At 44.3% G+C, this 20,485-nt stretch overlaps 1 protein-coding gene across 1 annotated transcript in view; it reads left to right on the top strand.

Annotated features, from left to right (window-relative positions):
• Positions 1-306: 306 nt before the first annotated feature.
• Positions 307-20,485, top strand: part of kank2.L (KN motif and ankyrin repeat domains 2 L homeolog) — a 38,139-nt gene continuing 17,960 nt past the window's right edge. The window contains 1 exon segment of the mRNA NM_001086871.1: positions 307-395. The gene's annotated coding sequence lies outside the window, so the exon portion shown is untranslated.

Genomic DNA, 20,485 nt, shown 5'->3' with positions numbered 1-20,485 from the left:
ACCTTAGGAGCCTGGCTACATACAGTATCATTCAATCACACACATCAGAACACATTGAGCCCAGCACATCCAGTGTCCTTCATTCACACACACATGATGGAATCCAGGGATACACCCTGAATCCCCCCTCCAGCATTTCATCAGTGAGTCCCCAAGTCTATAATAAAGCATCAACTGTACTGGACTCTACGTGCCCTCTGGTCTTATATATCCAATTCCAGTTTTATCTGTCTGTGTCTCTTTAAGAGCAGCAGTGGAGCTGGTGGGGGCGGAGCAGAAGGGAGGGGGGTCCCAGTTAGAGGGAGAGTTTTGGGAGCGGAGTGAATGTGGATGTGGAGAGAGAGAGAGAGAAAGAGGAGGACGAGGCAGCAGGGATTTAGCGCAGAAACCTTTGGGTAAGTCCTTATATTTACTTATTTCTACTGATATCTATTTGTATAACTAGGGGCACCCCATGGTACCCAAATAAGTGAGAAGGGGGTTAACCGTTTCCCAGTCCCCGGCTGCAGAGGATGGAGAGGTGGAGAGTGCACTAATTATAAGCAGATGTGCGCCTGTATCACTAATGTATCACTAATGTATCACTATTGTATCACTATTGTATCACTATTGTATCACTAATGTATCACTATTGTATCACTAATGCACAACACTCTGGCTAATGGCCCCCACTTCTTTCTTCTTACACAGCAACACCCCAACTTTCTTAAGAACCCCAAAAAGAGGGGAACAGCGATGTGGACAGTATTTCTATATTCACAGCTTGGCTTTAATGCTCCTAAAATCTGCACTGGCAGTTCCCATTTCTCCCCAATGTAGGACTTGTATGTGAGAGAAGGGTTGTATTTATTAATCACATTCTTATTCAACCTCAACAAACTGTGTGGCTGTGTAATTGCCTTCTGCACCCCCAGCTGGCTAAACTCCTAGTACTGCTGGGAGTTGTCGGAAACATCTGCTCGGGGGCATGCTGGGAGTTGTAGTCAGACGACTGTCGCAGTGTGGACACCCCACCTCTAAAAAAATCAGCAACCCCCACCTTGGCTTTAGTGTTGATTGCATCTAAATAGCTAACGATCATTATTTGATTCGTTTTTTTTTTGTATTTAGCGAATCTTTCCCATCAGTCAATAAAATCAAAACAAAAAAAAAAATCTCAGAATAAGTGACCACAGAGTTGCCTGGGAGTTGCGGAGGGATAGACGGAGCCCGTGTGATTGGTTCTTGGGTTTTAGTGGTAAATGTGGGAGAGGAATTCCCTGCCCCCCTCCCAGAGTATCTGCCAGAAGGTTTATGGATTCCAGATTTCCCCACTGGGCTGTGAGCGTCCCACCCTGGGCAAGCAGCAACACACATGGGCTGAGGGGGAAGTGGCCCTAATGGCTCTCTTTCTGGGGGACACAGGGGCCCCACTTCTTTGCCTGTGCTCCATGTAAGTGTTGGTGCAAGTAGGCAGATTTATTGTAGGGGTGGGCAATACTTTTTGGTTGGTTCTTTCAAATACATCCTGTTGTCCTGACAGTTTGTGTCCCCCTTTTCTATCAGAAACATGTAAATATAACAAATAATGGGTTAACTTTAAAGGAGAATGCCACTAAATTCATTGGAGGGGTGGCAATTTGCTATACCCCCCCTAGTGAAATTGCTTGCTTTATACTACTGGACCTAAGGGATTGGAACCCCCATACTAAATCCGAGTTTCACTCCCGTTTAAAGGGGTTGCTTACCTTTGAATTAAAGGAGAGCTAAACCCTAAAATGAATATGGCTAGAAATACCATATATTATATAGTGAACTTATTGCACGAGGCTAAAGTTTTAGCTTGTCAATGGCAGCAATGATCCAGGACTTCAAACTTGTCACAGGGGGTCACCATCTTGGAAAGTGTCTGTGACACTCACAGTGGGCTCTGATTGGCTTTGAGAAGCTAAGCTTAGGGCTCGTCACTAATTATCCAGCAGAAAATGAGCTTCCCCTGTAATATAAGCTGATGCTACAGGTTTGCTGATTATTAAATTCTGATGCTAATTGCACTGGTTTCTGTGCTGCCATGTAGTAATTATCTGTATTAATTACTAATCAGCCTTATATTGTGACATTTCTATTCTATGTGTACTGTATATTGTGAGTGGCTCCCTAAGCTCAGTAAGTGACAGCAGCACAGAGCATGTGTGAAAGAAGATGGGGAGCTACTGGGGCATCTTTGGAGACACCGATCTTTACTGCTAAACGGCTGTGATTGCCTTGGGCTGGTACAGAAGCACAAAACATCATGTACCACATTTCTAGCTACTTCTTTAGTTAGGCTTTAGTTCTCCTTTAACTTGTAGTATGATGTAGAGAGTGATATTCTGAGACAATTTGCAATTGGTTTTCATTTTTTATTATTTGTGGTTTTTGAGTTATTTAGCTTTTTATTCAGCAGCTCTACAGAAATTTCAGCAATCTGGTTGCTAAGGTTCAAATTACCCTAACGGCAATTCATTGGTTTGAATAAGAGACTGGAATATGAATAGGAGAGGGACTGAATAGAAAGATGAGTAGTAAAAAGTAGCAGTAACAATACATTTGTAGCCTTACAGAGCATTTGTTTTTAGATGGGGTCAGTGACCCCTATTTGAGAGTCAGAAAAAGGCACACAATTAAAAAACTATTAAAAAAATTTAAAGCTGATATAAAAGTTGCTTAAAATTAGTCATTATATAACATACTAAAAGTTTACTTAAAGGTGAACCACCCCTTTAAGGCCTGCTGCTTTTATTGGTCTTAATGACATTAAAGTGGGTGTGGCCTTACTAAATGTGCCTTTCTAGAATTTGGTGTCCACCTTAAATGTGGGAGCCCTAAGGTGTGAAAGTTATCCCCCAACGCACACTGAAATTACATTTGTAGAAATCTGTTTTGCTTTGCCAGTAGAGAATGGAGTAGAAGAGATCTGATATTTGCCAGTCTGTGATGTCAGAGAGTGACAGATATATAGGCAAGAATGTTCTGCTGTAAAATGAAAGGATATTAGCAGTCCTTCTAATATGCTTCTATTTTTACAATAAGGGATACATTATTACTTTATAATAAACAAGAATCATAATTATCCTGTAAGTTATATGCTTAGTGATGTCACACAACTCCCTGAAACTTGTGTATCATAATAAATAATGTAGCATGACCTGTATAACAGCATACAATTCATAGAAGTCCTCTTTGACTTATATTGTTATATTTTACAATAGGATATATATTATTTGCTATATCATTTACAGTAGGGGTACATTATCCCTTATAATACATGAGTGATACTCAGAGTTCCCTGTATAACTCAGCCTGCAGCCTTGTGCCTTTATATGGTCACAGAACAACCCCTCAGTGACTTCTAATATCCTTATCATTTACAGTAGGGGGTACATTATCCTTTATAATACATGAGTGATACTCAGAGTTCCCTGTATAACTCAGCCTGCAGCCTTGTGCCTTTATATGGTCACAGAACAACCCCTCAGTGACTTCTAATATCCTTATCATTTACAGTAGGGGGTACATTATCCCTTATAATACATGAGTGATACTCAGAGTTCCCTGTATAACTCAGCCTGCAGCCTTGTGCCTTTATATGGTCACAGAACAACCCCTCAGTGACTTCTAATATCCTTATCATTTACAGTAGGGGGTACATTATCCCTTATAATACATGAGTGATACTCAGAGTTCCCTGTATAACTCAGCCTGCAGCCTTGTGCCTTTATATGGTCACAGAACAACCCCTCAGTGACTTCTAATATCCTTATCATTTACAGTAGGGGGTACATTATCCCTTATAATACATGAGTGATACTCAGAGTTCCCTGTATAACTCAGCCTGCAGCCTTGTGCCTTTATATGGTCACAGAACAACCCCTCAGTGACTTCTAATATCCTTATCATTTACAGTAGGGGGTACATTATCCCTTATAATACATGAGTGATACTCAGAGTTCCCTGTATAACTCAGCCTGCAGCCTTGTGCCTTTATATGGTCACAGAACAACCCCTCAGTGACTTCTCATATCCTTATCATTTACAGTAGGGGGTACATTATCCCTTATAATACATGAGTGATACTCAGAGTTCCCTGTATAACTCAGCCTGCAGCCTTGTGCCTTTATATGGTCACAGAACAACCCCTCAGTGACTTCTAATATCCTTATCATTTACAGTAGGGGGTACATTATCCCTTATAATACATGAGTGATACTCAGAGTTCCCTGTATAACTCAGCCTGCAGCCTTGTGCCTTTATATGGTCACAGAACAACCCCTCAGTGACTTCTAATATCCTTATCATTTACAGTAGGGGGTACATTATCCCTTATAATACATGAGTGATACTCAGAGTTCCCTGTATAACTCAGCCTGCAGCCTTGTGCCTTTATATGGTCACAGAACAACCCCTCAGTGACTTCTAATATCCTTATCATTTACAGTAGGGGGTACATTATCCCTTATAATACATGAGTGATACTCAGAGTTCCCTGTATAACTCAGCCTGCAGCCTTGTGCCTTTATATGGTCACAGAACAACCCTTCAGTGACTTCTAATATCCTTATCATTTACAGTAGGGGGTACATTATCCCTTATAATACATGAGTGATACTCAGAGTTCCCTGTATAACTCAGCCTGTAGCCTTGTGCCTTTATATGGTCACAGAACAACCCCTCAGTGACTTCTAATATCCTTATCATTTACAGTAGGGGGTACATTAAGGGTTACTGAGGAAATTATTTACAGCTCAAATAAGGAGGGACAATAAGGGCTCAGGGGAGGGGTTAGTGGAATAAGGAGTTTAGGGGCTCAGTTACAGGGACAATAAGGGGCTGCAATAAGGATACCTTACTACAGGAGGGGGGACCTTCCTCAATAAGGAGTTGCCAGGGAGCTCAATAAGGAGCCGGGTTAGTGGAATAAGGAGTTACAGGGACAATAAGGGGCTCAGGGGAGGGGTTGTGGAATAAGGAGTTACAGGGACATACAGGGACCTCCAATAAGGGGCTCAGGGGAGGGGTTAGTGGAATAAGGAGTTACAGGGACAATAAGGGGCTCAGGGGAGGGGTTAGTGGAATAAGGAGTTACAGGGACCTCAGGGGAGGGGTTAGGAGTTACAGTTACAGGGACAATAAGGGGCTCAGGGGAGGGGTTAGTGGAATAAGGAGTTACAGGGACAATAAGGGGTCAGGGGAGGGGTTAGTGGAATAAGGAGTTACAGGGACAATAAGGGGCTCAGGGAGGGGTTAGTGGAATAAGGAGTTACAGGGACAATAAGGGGCTCTTAAGGGCTCAGGGGAGGGTTAGTGAATAAGGAGTTACAGGGACAATAAGGAGCTCAGGGGAGGGGTTAGTGGAATAAGGAGTTACAGGGACAATAAGGGGCTCAGGGGAGGGTTAGTGGAATAGGAGTTACAGGGACAATAAGGGCTCAGGGAGGGGTTAGTGGAATAAGGAGTTACAGGGACAATAAGGGGCTCAGGGGAGGGGTTAGTGGAATAAGGAGTTACAGGGACAATAAGGGGCTCAGGGGAGGGGTTAGTGGAATAAGGAGTTACAGGGACAATAGGGGCTCAGGGGAGGGGTTAGTGAATAAGGAGTTACAGGGACAATAAGGGCTCAGGGAGGGGTTAGTGGAATAAGGAGTTACAGGGACAATAAGGAGCTCAGGGGAGGGGTTAGTGGAATAAGGAGTTACAGGGACAATAAGGGGCTCAGGGGAGGGGTTTAGTGGAATAAGGAGAGGGACAATAAGGGGACTCAGGGGAGGGGTTAGTGGAATAAGGAGTTACAGGGGAGTTACAGGGACAATAAGGGCTCAGGGGAGGGGTTAGTGGAATAAGGAGTTACAGGGACAATAAGGGGCTCAGGGAGGGGTTAGTGGAATAAGGAGGGACAATAAGGGGCTCAGGGGGAGGGGTTAGCGGAATAAGGAGTTACAGGGACAATAAGGGGCTCAGGGGAGGGGTTAGTGGAATAAGGAGTTACAGGGACAATAGGGGCTCAGGGGAGGGGTTAGTGGAATAAGGAGTTACAGGGACAATAAGGGGCTCAGGGAGGGGTTAGTGAAATAAGGAGTTACAGGGACAATAAGGGGCTCAGGGAAGGGGTTAGGATAAGGAGTTACAGGGACAATAAGAGCTCAGGGGAGGGGTTAGTGGAATAAGGAGTTACAGGGACAATAAGGGCTCAGGGGAGGGTTAGTGGAATAAGGAGTTACAGGGACAATAAGGGGCTCAGGGGAGGGGTTAGCGGAATAAGGAGTTACAGGGACAATAAGGCATTTGGGGGCAGATCACTATGAGAGCAGGTAGATAACACTTGTTAGTGAAGGAACATGTGGGACGCAGATGCTGGGATCACAGTTGCAGCCAGAACACTAGAACTCTCCACCCTGTTTAATGAGCCCGAGAGATGGAGAACAGACAGAACGAGAGAGAGCGAGAGAGAGAGAGAGAGGGTGAGAGAGAGAGACAGGGAGGGTGATGGAAAGAAAGGGCTGAGAAAAAGGAAAGGAGACAGATGGGGTGGGGTGAAGAAAACAAGGTGGGGAGAAGTTTAGAAAGAAAACATAATTTGTTGAAGGAAGAAGAAATCAGATACTGGGAATAGAGAGGGAGACAGATGAGGAGGGAAGGAGAGAGAAGATGAGGAGGGGAAGCAGAGGGGCATTAAAATCAATAAGAAATGGAGAATATTGGGTACAAATCCCTCCATAGAGTTAATAAGATTAAGTTAGATTGTCAGCTCTTCAGTATGACTTGCATTGGTGCTGCCCCTTAGCTGCAATTATTTCTATATTATGTACTTGGGGGGGGGGTGGCTGGTGATTTAAACACTTAATTGTCACTGCTGCTCCAAGACAACTTCATTGATACAGGATAGAACCAGCGCTGACACTGCAATGTGTTACCTTGAATCCCCAGGCCCCAAACTACAGAAGATGTCAGGGCCCAGCACAAGCTCACATATAAGGGGGCCCCACTACAGCCATGGGTTCTGCTTCACGTCCCCTGTAATTATTATTCTGCTACATTTCAGGACCAGTCAGAACCAGCAGTGCAACAGGGATAGACACATAGTGCATACTGCAGTGGAAATGTAATATGACTGTATACTGGGAAGCTGCTTAGAATTATATTTCCTTGTATTGGGCATGAGTTAAGTTCCCCTTTAAAGCTATTAAACCGCCATGGCCCATTTTCCATGTAATGTGTATTTCGTTCCCGTTGAGCCTGTTTTAATCAGAGGGAAAATAGATTTCAGCTTGTGACTTTAGTACCGGTTTTGTTTATTTCTAATGGTATTTTCCGGTACAAGTTGTCGAAGTCGCATAGGGCTAGTTGCTCATATAAATCCTTATTATTCTTCCCAAGGTGCATTCATAGACATGGGACAAGCAGCCTGGCGGGAGGAAGGGAAACCCAAAGCTTCCCAATCCCCCTGTGGGATTCAGCAAACTCCCGGGGAAGGGCCGGCCCCATAAGTGCAGCAGGGGCCCCAATAGTATAAACACAGAGCAGGAATGTGCCTGGGAGCAATTAGGCTAATGCCTGTGGCAAACGCCGACACCAAATGTTTATTTTCTCTTCATTATCTTTCCCCAAATAAATGTTTCCTGTGGTTCAGGTGAAGTGTCAGGACCCCCCATAAAGGTGCTGCCCCACCCCAGGTAACTGCCCTGGACTTCACTTCATTACATGTCTCCCCCCAGTCACTACAATGGCATCTGCCTGTCACTCTACACAAAGGGTGGACCACTCAAGAGTTTTTGGGTCATAGTTTTTGTGGCTGTTAGAACTGGACTATCATATTGTGACATTTGAGATCAGGTCTCCCATGTACAGCAGGAACGGTGATGAGGGGTCTGCTCCCCCCCCCATGTATGTTTTTCTAGATGGGAATAAGTGAGTCACACGCTGAGACTGCTGAGAAAGTGTGAAGGGAGAGAGAAGTAAAGGAGGTGGAGAAGACAATGAAGAGGGAGAATGTGAGAGTAGAAGTCGCATACAGAAGGGGTGGAGTATCACTGGGCAAGAGATTAGACAGTGGCACTGACAGCCTGACACTGACCATAATGATAATGATGATCCGGCTGTTCATTTACTACGTCCCAGCCCATAGGCCACACTCCTACTATAGGCACCTTCTCTCCCTACTATACCTGCTATCTCACAGCCACACTCCCTTCCCAGAGACTATTATCCCACTGTTACTATAGACACCATCTCTCCCTACTATACCTGCTATCCCACAGTCACACTCCCTTCCCAGAGACTATTATCCACTGTTACTATAGGCACCATCTCTCCCTACTATACCTGCTATCCCACAGTCACACTCCCTTCCCAGAGACTATTATCCACTGTTACTATAGGCACCATCTCTCCCTACTATACCTGCTATCCACAGTCACACTCCCTTCCCAGAGACTATTATCCCACTGTTACTATAGCACCATCTCTCCCTACTATACCTGCTATCCCACAGCCACACTCCCTTCCCAGAGACTATTATCCCACTGTTACTATAGGCACCATCTCTCCCTACTATACCTGCTATCCCACAGTCACACTCCCTTCCCAGAGACTATTATCCACTGTTACTATAGGCACCATCTCTTCCCTACTATACCTGCTATCCCACAGTCACACTCCCTTCCCAGAGACTATTATCCACTGTTTACTATAGGCACCATCTCTCCCTACTATACCTGCTATCCCACAGTCACACTCCCTTCCCAGAGACTATTATCCCACTGTTACTATAGGCACCATCTCTCCCTACTTATACCTGCTATCCCATAGTCACACTCCCTTCCCAGAGACTATTATCCCACTGTTACTATAGGCACCATCTCTCCCTACTATACCTGCTATCCCACAGTCACACTCCCTTCCCAGAGACTATTATCCACTGTTACTATAGGCACCATCTCTCCCTACTATACCTGCTATCCCACAGTCACACTCCCTTCCCAGAGACTATTATCCACTGTTACTATAGGCACCATCTCTCCCTACTATACCTGTTATCCACAGTCACACTCCCTTCCCAGAGACTATTATCCACTGTTACTATAGGCACCATCTCTCCCTACTATACCTGCTATCCCACAGTCACACTCCCTTCCCAGAGACTATTATCCCACTGTTACTATAGGCACCATCTCTCCCTACTATACCTGCTATCCCACAGTCACACTCCCTTCCCAGAGACTATTATCCACTGTTACTATAGGCACCATCTCTCCCTACTATACCTGTTATCCCACAGTCACACTCCCTTCCCAGAGACTATTATCCACTGTTACTATAGGCACCATCTCTCCCTACTATACCTGCTATCCCACAGTCACACTCCCTTCCCAGAGACTATTATCCCACTGTTACTATAGGCACCATCTCTCCCTACTATACCTGCTATCCCACAGTCACACTCCCTTCCCAGAGACTATTATCCACTGTTACTATAGGCACCATCTCTCCCTACTATACCTGCTATCCCGCAGTCACACTCCCTTCCCAGAGACTATTATCCACTGTTACTATAGGCACCATCTCTCCCTACTATACCTGCTATCCCACAGTCACACTCCCTTCCCAGAGACTATTATCCCACTGTTACTATAGGCACCATCTCTCCCTACTATACCTGCTATCCCACAGTCACACTCCCTTCCCAGAGACTATTATCCACTGTTACTATAGGCACCATCTCTCCCTACTATACCTGCTATCCCGCAGTCACACTCCCTTCCCAGAGACTATTATCCACTGTTACTATAGGCAGCATCTCTCCCTACTATACCTGCTATCCCACAGTCACAGTCCCTTCCCAGAGACTATTATCCCACTGTTACTATAGACACCATCTCTCCCTACTATACCTGCTATCCCGCAGTCACACTCCCTTCCCAGATACTATTGTCCCCTTTATTCTAAAACAAGTTGCAAAGCCTTGTTGGTATAAGTGCAGTATTAGTGGAAGGAGTAGTCAGCCATGAATATGAGCTCAGCATGTTTATGTGCAGATATCACAGTGGAGATATGAGTAGTGACGCCACCTCCCTGCAGGACACTTCCCCTTGTTTACAGCATCTTTCATATGTAATACCTGTGTCTGAGCTATAGGGGGCAGTGCTGTGGAAGGGGGGGGAGCCATGGTAGAGACATGATAATGGACATAAGTTTGATTTTTCCAAAAAATGGATCCAGTAGAAAGGCAAAATAATGCTGGGGAATGGGTGGTGGGATTGTGGGAGTTGTAGTTCTTTACGGGCAAAGGTGCTGATTGCTGGGGGTCAGTGTGAGTTTTAAACAACACAAGTGCATTATTGTATGGCTGCTGGGAGTAGCGTGGGGGGAATGATTTCCACATGTGTCAGACAGGGCTGTGCTGGAGCAATAGGAATGCAATCAATTCCCAGAGGAAGGGGAAGATTAGTGGCTGGTAACTGCAGTGTTGGGTTACTGAGTGAAGCACCTCAATGCTGAATGTAGTTCCATAGGTGCAATTACCAGGGGTGCAGGGGGTGCGGGGCTTGTTAGACACTGTACATGGCAATGCGGATTTGTGGGTACACACATGATGGGGTGTAGGGGTGCTGAGAGCAAGTTTTGCACCTGGGCAGGGCATCATGTAGTTACGCTGGTGTGTAGTTCAACTGCAAATGGAAACTTTTAGGGGATGCTGGGAATTGCTGAGAAAAGTTGAGTGTTGTGAGTTTTAGTTGAAAAAGAGCCTGAGGGTCACATGTTGCCCATCCCTCTTCTCTTGGCTTTTGGGCTGCTCTCCTCCCTGGGTACCAGACAGTCTCCAGCTGTTTGTCTGTAGGAGAAGCTCAGGTTACCCGGCTGCCCCCCTCCCAGTCTGTCATCAGTGGGATCTGCACGGGGGTCTGGCCTCACACCACTGACCCAGGGAGAGTGTAATGGGGGAAGATGTTGCAGAACTAGACCCCTCCTTCCTTAGTAGCTCAGCTTATCTGCAGGGTGTGTTAGTGTACATCAGGAATACAGTGTGTGTGTTAGTGTACATCAGGAATACAGTGTGTGTGTTAGTGTACATCAGGAATACAGTGTGTGTGTTAGTGTACATCAGGAATACAGTGTGTGTGTTAGTGTACGGCATTGTCATGTGTGTGTTAGTGTAATATTCCAGAGACATCTGGGGCCTTTGCATTCGCTCTGCATTCCACGTCCTTGTTCATAAAAACACAGAGATCCCAAATAAGGAGAGAGGCAGCAGCGCAGCACATTGTTCCGCACACTCCTTGCGTCTGATGACCCACAGCGCCCTTCTCTTGTTATGTCACTAGATTAACTCACTAAGTACTCAGCATGTGCCTATAGCAGAGCCGCAAGTGTGTATGAGGGAGCAGAGCAGGGTGTGTATATGTGCTGAGTAGGGAGAGGGTACAGAGCAGGGCGTGTATAGGTGCTGAGAGGGGTGAGGGTGCAGTGCAGGGTGTGTATATGAATTGGGTGAGGGTGCAAGACAGTGCATGGGTGTATCACTGGTGGGAGTATATAACAGTAGTATAACTGGTACATGTGCCCAGAGTAGTAATGGAGTAGTGATGGAGTAGTGCTAGAGTAGTGCTAGAGTAGTGCTAGAGTAGTGATAGAGTAGTGATAGAATAGTGATAGAGTAGTTATAGAATAGTAATAGAGTGGTTATAGAGTAGTGATAGAATAGTGATAGAGTAGTTATAGAGTAGTGATGGAGTAGTTAAAGAGTAGTGATAGAGTAGTTAAAGAGTAGTGATAGAGTAGTTAAAGAGTAGTGATAGAGTAGTGATAGAGTAGTGATAGCGTAGTGATCGAGTAGTGCTAGAGTAGTTAAAGAGTAGTGATAGAGTAGTTAAAGAGTAGTGATAGAGTAGTGATAGCGTAGTGATAGAGTAGTGATAGAGTAGTGATAGAGTAGTTATAGAGTAGTGATAGAGTAGTGATAGAGTAGTGATAGAGTAGTGCTAGAGTAGTGATAGAGTAGTTAAAGAGTAGTGATAGAGTAGTTAAAGAGTAGTGATAGAGTAGTGATAGCGTAGTGATAGAGTAGTTATAGAGTAGTGCTAGAGTAGTTAAAGAGTAGTGATAGAGTAGTGATAGAGTAGTGCTAGAGTAGTGATAGAGTAGTTAAAGAGTAGTGCTAGAGTAGTTAAAGAGTAGTGATAGAGTAGTTAAAGAGTAGTGATAGAGTAGTGATAGCGTAGTGATAGAGTAGTGATAGAGTAGTTATAGAGTAGTTATAGAGTAGTGATAGAGTAGTTATAGAGTAGTGATAGAGTAGTGATAGAGTAGTGCTAGAGTAGTGATAGAGTAGTTAAAGAGTAGTGATAGAGTAGTGCTAGAGTAGTGATAGAGTAGTTAAAGAGTAGTGATAGAGTAGTTATAGAGTAGTGCTAGAGTAGTTAAAGAGTAGTGATAGAGTAGTTAAAGAGTAGTGATAGAGTAGTGATAGAGTAGTTATAGAGTAGTTATAGAGTAGTTATAGAGTAGTGATAGAGTAGTGATAGAGTAGTGATAGAGTAGTGATAGAGTAGTGCTAGAGTAGTGCTAGAGTAGTGCTAGAGTAGTGCTAGAGTAGTTATAGAGTAGTGATAGAGTAGTGATAGAGTAGTGATAGAGTAGTGATAGAGTGCATGAGTGTGTATATGTAGAGATAAGCCCATGCCTGAGATTTGGACAACACCTGTTCATAAAAAGCTGCACAGAAGGTAGTGGGGCCCCCAGATTGTTTGCGTATGGCCGGGCCCCTGTTCCATATGTGAGCACAGGAGGGAGATTATCTCTCATCAACGGCACTGCCTTAGGGATCCGTCTGCTCCTCCAGCCTCACGTCACCTCTCCAATTACTCTAGGGGCAAATGTGTCTGACATATGTTCCCCCCACAGCCCTCCCCGGCTAATCCACATGGGAACAGCCCGAGGCTCTCCTTAGGGCCACTCCATCCCTTTACCTTCATCAGCCGGACCCTAGTGCCAAGTGCTGCGCTCCATAGACCCCTGGCCCTGTGCTGTAAGAGACAAATAAGACTCATTTGTGCATGGGATGTGCCCATTGGCTGAGAGCTTTAGGCCTAGAAGCAAAACACAGAGACAGCTGGTGAGTCTGTTGGAGCTGCTGAGAGATTAGGAGGCAGCAAAAGGACTTCAAAGTTATTACGTTAAATAACTGGAGATACAGGACACCGGGATTCAGGCAGATGAATGAGTATTGCTGAAACTCCATAGACTTCTACCTGAGGATCCTTCCACCATTAAAGGTACAGCGTCTTCTATGGGGTCTGTGGCACTACTAGCGTTCCAAGGTCTTCCTTGTTGGGCATGACCTGTATAGAGTCTCAGAGTCCCCCGCTCCAGGGACAGTTCTTGGCTTTGACTCTTTGTCCCTTTGAAAATGAATGTTTATTTAAAGGAGAACTAAACCCTAACAATGAATATGGCTAAAAATGGCATATTTTATATAGTGAACTTATTGCACCAGCCTAAAGTTTCAGCTTGTCAATAGCAGCAATGATCCAGGACTTCAAACTTGTCACAGGGGGTCACCATCTTGGAAAGTGTCTGTGACACTCACATGCTCAGTGGGCTCTGATTGGCTGTTGAGAAGCTAAGCTTAGGGCTCGTCACTAATTATCCAGCAGAAAATGAGCTTCCCCTGTAATATAAGCTGATGCTACAGGGCTAATTATTAAATTCTGATGCTAATTGCACTGGTTTCTGTGCTGCCATGTAGTAATTATCTGTATTAATTACTAATCAGCCTTATATTGTGACATTTCTATTCTATGTGTACTGTATATTGTGAGTGGGTCCCTAAGCTCAGTAAGTGACAGCAGCACAGAGCATGTGCAGTGAATCAGCAGAAAAGAAGATGGGGAGCTACTGGGGCATCTTTGGAGACACAGATCTTTACTGCTAAATGACTGTGGTTGCCTTGGGCTGGTACAGAAGCACAAAACATCATGTACAACATTTCTAGCTACTTCTTTAGTTAGACTTTAGTTCTCCTTTAAGACTGACCATCTGCATGGAAGTATTGATCTGATTCATAAATCTCTTCTTGTTTTTGTCTCACTCTGTAACCCAGGAGAACTGAAATGTTCCCAGGGCTGCTTATAACTCTCTGTCACTGTTACAATTGAGTCATTTATAATAGGGGTGCCAGGGTGCACTGCACTGTCAGACACGACTCCGAGTGTGTGTATTTGTTTGTGGCCATAGTTTGTTTTCAGTGCTAGGATTCCTTATCTCAGGTGTAAGAGCTTGGATGCCTGCCCTGATACAAACAATATTGTTCCAGAAGAAACTATAAGACTCGTAGCACATGGGGCATATTCTCTGCCAACAAAGTGCCCAAACCTGGCCATGCAGCCTGCCATTTGCTTTAATGGAAACCACAGGCTGCTCTTAAAGTGGTTGTTCACATTTAAATTAGTAGGATGTAGAGAGTGATATTCTGAGACAATTTGCAATTGGTTTTCATTTTTTATTATTTGTGGTTTTCGAGTTATTTAGCTTTTTATTCAGCAGCTCTCCAGTTTGCAATTTCAGCAATCTGGTTGCTAGGGTCAAAATTCCCCTAGCAACCATGCATTGATTTGAATAAGAGACTGGAATTGTTGCAATAACAATACATTTGTAGTCTTACAGAGCATGTTTTTTTCATATGTGGTCAGTGACCTCCCCATTGAAAAAGCTGGGAAGAGTCAGAAGAAGAAGACAAATAATTCAAAAACTATAAAAAAGTGAAAAGTGGCTTAGAATTAGCTGAATGATAACATATTAAAAGATAATGTAAAGGTGAACCACCCCTTTAAGCACTGTGGGAAAAAAGTGCCCTGCAGCGTTCCCATTGGCTACAGCTGTACCCGCCAGATGGGCCAGTGACACCCACCAGGAAGGCCTTGCTTCCCAGACTGACACTTACTAGTTAAACTGGACCTTTAAACTCGCTGTGAGCAGTGATGTCGGGGCTCACTCAATTCCTAAGGCCAATGAATTGTGGAATGTTATGGGATCCTGTTATCCAGAATGCTCCGAATTACGGAAAGGCCGTCTCCCATAGACTCCATTTTATTCAAATAATACAGATTTTTTTAATTGATTCCCTTTTTCTCTGTAATAATAATGTTTTTCCCTTCTCACCCTAATTTGCATATGCAAATTAGGATTTGGTTTGGTATTCGGCCGAATCCTTCGTAAAGGATTCGGGGGTTCGACCGAATCCAAAATAGTGGATTCGGTGCATCCCTAGATATAATTAATCCTTATTGGAGGCAAAACCAGCCTATTGGCTTTATTTTATGTTTAAATGATTTTCTAGTAGACTTAAGGTATTAAGATCCAAATTAAGAAAAGATCTGTTATCCGGAAAACCCCAGGTCCCATGTTTTCTGGATAACAGGTGCCGCCCGTGACCCGAAGATTTGGTGCAGGAGTTGGGCCGAACTCGCCTGCAGATTTCTGGCCAAGCCCACACATCACTACTGTACAAGGAAGTCTGTGCTGGGCCAAATCAGGCTAACAGGCTAATAGTCGCATCTCCTACAGAGCCATGTCGGACAAGGGATGATGTGCCAACTCCTCGTCCAACAGAATCTGCCCAATAGTGCTGAGCGAACCGAAAAACTACGAAAAAATTCGCAAAACGGCAACAAATTTTTGAAATGCATTAAAATCAATGAGTGTCAAAATAATTTTGACATGCGACAATTAGGACTGGCAACAATTTTTTTGTGGCAGCAAATTTTTCCACAGCAAATTTTCACAGCAGTTTCGTAAAATAATCCTTCGCAGTCGGCGAAGTGCAGAAATTTGCCGCAAATCCATGCCTGGCAAATAAATTCACCCATCACTACTGGCCAATATTCACCCAGATATCCGTTGGGTCAGTGGCATACGTACATCAGCAAATAAGCCAACTTGTTCTGAAGGGGCCTGGGTTTCCGGTGTTTGGCCAGCTTTAGGTGCTTATCATGAATTGGGGAAAGAGGTTAGCGGTGTAGCTGCTTTTTGGGTCAGACAACTCGGCAGTGATACCAAATGGATCTTTAGATACTTTGCCCTGTGCTCAGTGGAATCTGAGGATAAATGAATGATCTCTCTGGTCCTTTCAAGTGGAGCATTGCTGTATGGCAGTTCTGGGGTCCTGGGTTTGATTCCAGCCGGGGGGACTCCCTGCAAGGAGTCTATGGAGGTATATTTATTAAAGAGTGAAGTTAGAGATCACCACAGTCCTCTAGAGTGAATTTCCGCCATTCTCCGTTCATTTCTATGGGATTTGTAAAAGAATATTTATCAGTGGGTGAAAGTGAAAGTTCATCCTTTGATAAAAACACCTTTCAAAATCACATAGAAATGAATGGAAAGTAGTGGAAATTCACTGTAGAGGACTGTGGCGTCTCTAACTTCACTATTTGATAAATATACCCCATATGTTCTCCCAAAAACTAACAGGCCCCTAATTTCTGCCCCTAGTGAATGGGAATCTGTTAGGGGCCTTAGATTATAGTTATCAGAGTACCAAAATTGAAACAAAGTAACGGTGCACCCGCAAGTTAATTATAACAATTGTAGCAAACATATATATCTATTTGAGGAAATGCGAGGTACGATACATAATTACTTATGCCTCCCCCCTGCAAACCTCCAGTTAACTAGTTCAGGTGCTAAAGTGAATTATTCACTTTAGCACCTGAACTAGTTAACTGGAGGTTTGCAGGGGGGAGGCATAAGTAATTATGTATCGTACCTCGCATTTCCTCAAATAGATATATATATAGGGGCCTTAGATTGTAAGCTTCACCGAGGCCCGGAATGAGGTATTATCTCTGTGGTGTGGGCTATAAAGATAGTAGAGAGGCTGACCCCAAACGAGTGTGTAAGTGTGTGAGTGTGAGAGTGTGTGAGTGAGTGTGTGTGAGTGTGTGAGTGTGAGAGTGTTTGAGTGAGTGTGTGTGTGTGTGACTGTGTGTGACTGTGTGTGTGAGTGTGTGAGTGTGTGACTGTGTGTGAGTGAGTGTGTGAGTGTGTGAGTGTGTGACTGTGTGTGAGTGAGTGTGTGAGTGTGTGACTGTGTGTGTGAGTGTGTGTGTGAGTGTGTGAGTGAGTGTGTGAGTGTGTGAGTGTGTGAGTGTGTGTGTGTGTGAGTGTGTGAGTGTGTGAGTGTGTGAGTGTGTGTGTGAGTGTGTGAGTGTGTGAGTGTGTGAGTGTGTGAGTGTGTGAGTGTGTGTGTGTGTGAGTGTGTGAGTGTGTGAGTGTGTGAGTGAGTGTGTGAGTGTGTGAGTGAGTGTGTGTGTGAGTGTGAGTGTGTGAGTGTGTGAGTGTGTGTGTGTGAGTGTGAGTGTGTGAGTGTGTGAGTGTGTGTGTGTGTGTGTGTGTGAGTGTGTGAGTGTGTGTGTGAGTGTGTGAGTGTGTGAGTGAGTGTGTGAGTGAGTGTGTGAGTGAGTGTGTGAGTGTGTGAGTGTGTGAGTGTGTGTGTGTGTGAGTGTGTGAGTGTGTGAGTGTGTGAGTGAGTGTGTGAGTGTGTGAGTGTGTGAGTGTGTGAGTGTGTGAGTGAGTGTGTGAGTGTGTGAGTGTGTGTGTGTGTGTGAGTGTGTGAGTGTGTGTGTGTGTGTGTGTGTGTGTGTGAGTGTGTGAGTGTGAGTGTGTGAGTGAGTGTGTGAGTGTGTGAGTGTGTGAGTGTGTGAGTGTGTGAGTGTGTGAGTGAGTGTGTGCTCCCCATCCCCTGGGCTGCCCCTCTTCCCCCCCTCTGCCCCTCACTATCCCTCTGTCACACATCTGCACGGGGCATTACACTAATAAATGGTCCTTTGTGCTGTGGATATTTCCATGCCTTGCTGTGTGCTACACATGTCTCTAATAATAACTGCAGCCGCATGGGGGTTGCCTTGTTTCACCCACAAACCAGAGGGAACCTTTCCCTACATTTACAATAGGACATCTATTATATATTTATTTATTTATTTATTTGGGTTCTGGTCCCCAGTGTGGTTCAACATTTGTTCAGGACCCCCTAAATTTCATATCATTTTAGGCAATGCTCTTCTGGGCCCCCAATTCCTCCCGGGCCCCCCAGCGTTCCCAGGTTCTGTATATTTTGGCTGATGTGTTGAGTTACTGGTTACCCATCCCCTGCAGTGCCGAGTTTCTGGGGCCTGAGGAATCCCGCCCATGCCTGGAATGTGTCTGAGAGGAGAGAGGGCTCTGGCTGCTCCCTGGTGTTGAAATGGCCAATTTCATGTAGTTCCCCCTGAACTCCCCATTCCCTGCTCTAATCTGCCGCCAGTGGGAGGGGGAGGAGGGTCTGCTTTCTGTCACTCACTTTGGCATGGGGACCCTGCATTCTTAAAGGGATGCTTCACCATCCAGTTCATTTTTAGTGTGTTATAAAATGGACAATTCTAAGCAACTTTTTAATTGGTCTTCATTATTTTTTTTTTATAGTTTTTAAATGATTTGCCTATTTCTTCTGATTCTTTCTAGCTTTCAAATGGGGGTCACTGACCCCATATAAATGCTCTGTAAAGTTACAATTGTATTATTAGGGGCGCTAATATTTTTTGGATTCAGCCGAACCCCCGAATCCTTCGTCAAAGAACCAAACCAAAGAACCAAACCAAATCCGAATTTTAATTTGCATATGCACATTAGGAGTGGGAAGATGAAAACATTTTTAATTTCTTTGTTTTGGGACAAAAAGTCACATGATTTCCCCCCTGCCCTGAATTTGCATATGCAAATTAGGATTCCGATTCAGTTCGGGTCGGGCAGAAGGATTCAGCCGAATCCAAATCCTGCTGAAAAAGGCAGAATCCCGAACCGAATCCTGGATTCAGTGCATCCCTAATTGTTACTGCTACTTTTTATTACTCATCTTTCTATTCAGGCCTCTCCTATTCATATTCCAGTCTCTTATTCAAATCAATGCATTGTTGCTAGGGTAATGTGGACCCTGGCAACAAATTGCTGAAAGTGCAAACTAGAGAAAATAATAAGTTAAATAACTCAAAAACCATAAATAATAAAAAATGAAAACCAATTCCAAATTGTCTCAGAATATCAGTATTTACATCCTACTAAACATTAATTTAAAACTGAACAACCCCTTTAAAGGAATCTACACTCAAGAACCTTTGTGTCGTTTTGAGCAACTTCCCAGAATACATTCATTTTGTATTCTTACTAGTTTTATATGTAAATATCAATGTTGAATGAATGTTAAAGGGGGAACTATGGTGAAGAATATTGGGCAATGTCACATAAGCTTCAGCTTAGCGAAATAAGAAACGTTCTAAATATAATCAGTTGAAAATTGTGAACCGTCTGCCGCCCTTCATTCTCTCTTGATGGAGTCGGAGTCAAAATTTGATTGGCAGTTAGGTGTAGGGATGCACCGAATCCAGGAATCGGTTCGGGATTCGGCCAGAATTCTGCCTTATTCAGCAGGATTCGGATTCGGCCGAATCCTTGTGCCCAGCCGAACCGAATCCGAATTTGTATATGCAAATTAGGGGCGGGGAGGGAAATTGTGTGACTTTTTGTCTGAAAACAAGGAAGTAAAAAATGTTTTCCCATCCCTATGCAAATTAGGGTTCGGATTCGGTTCGGTATTCGGCTAAATCTTTCACGAAGGATTCGGAGGTTGGGGCGAATCCAAAATAGTGGATTCGGTGCATCCCCAGTTAGGTGAAACATCCTTTGAGGGACAGTTAGGTCTCTAAAACATCCTTTGAGGGGGCGCTCCCATTGCCCAAACAATGCATTACAGCTCAGTCTAATATAATATCTGACTGTGACGGAAGTACTGTCTCTGTAGATGTAAGATTTGTGCTGGAGTCAGTTATTTGAGTGAACTCACTAATACACCAATATAACTAATACTCCTGCATGAAGAGAGACAGATTTCTAAGAGGGGGACAGGGAAGAGTAACTTTCTGAATTATTTCCAAAATGGCACAACATATATAATTGTATAATAGTCAGTGGCGGAACTGCCGGGGAAGCAGGGGGCGCGAGCGGGCCAGGGCCTGCACCCCCTCAGGGCCCCCCGGAAGCTTGCGTGCCACTGAAATGCGGGCCAAAAATCTCGTACGGAGGGGGGCGTTGGTCTCGGCTGCGCATCCCGCACAAGGGCCCGTCCCCCTCTAGTTACGTTACTGATAATTGTTTATATTTTCATACCTCCCAACTGTCTCATTTCTGCCGGACCGTCCCGATTTTGACAGCAGTCCTAGTTTATTTACTGAAATGTCTCGACTTTCTCTTTGATCTCCTGAACTGATGCCAGAAAAAGTTTCTGAAATGTAATTAAAATTAGAGGCTTTTTGGCAGAGAGCCCAGAACATTCAGCAGCTGTACTTGGATACTTTTGTAACAATTTAAGATAAGTAAAGATACCATTGTAACTATTACAGATAAGCAGGTCGCTTGGGAGAAATGAGAATAGCAGCTTAAAGGG

This window comes from Xenopus laevis, chromosome 3L (assembly GCF_017654675.1).
Source record: "Xenopus laevis strain J_2021 chromosome 3L, Xenopus_laevis_v10.1, whole genome shotgun sequence".
NCBI lineage: Eukaryota > Metazoa > Chordata > Amphibia > Anura > Pipidae > Xenopus > Xenopus laevis.
This window is presented reverse-complemented; position numbering and strand designations above follow the sequence as displayed.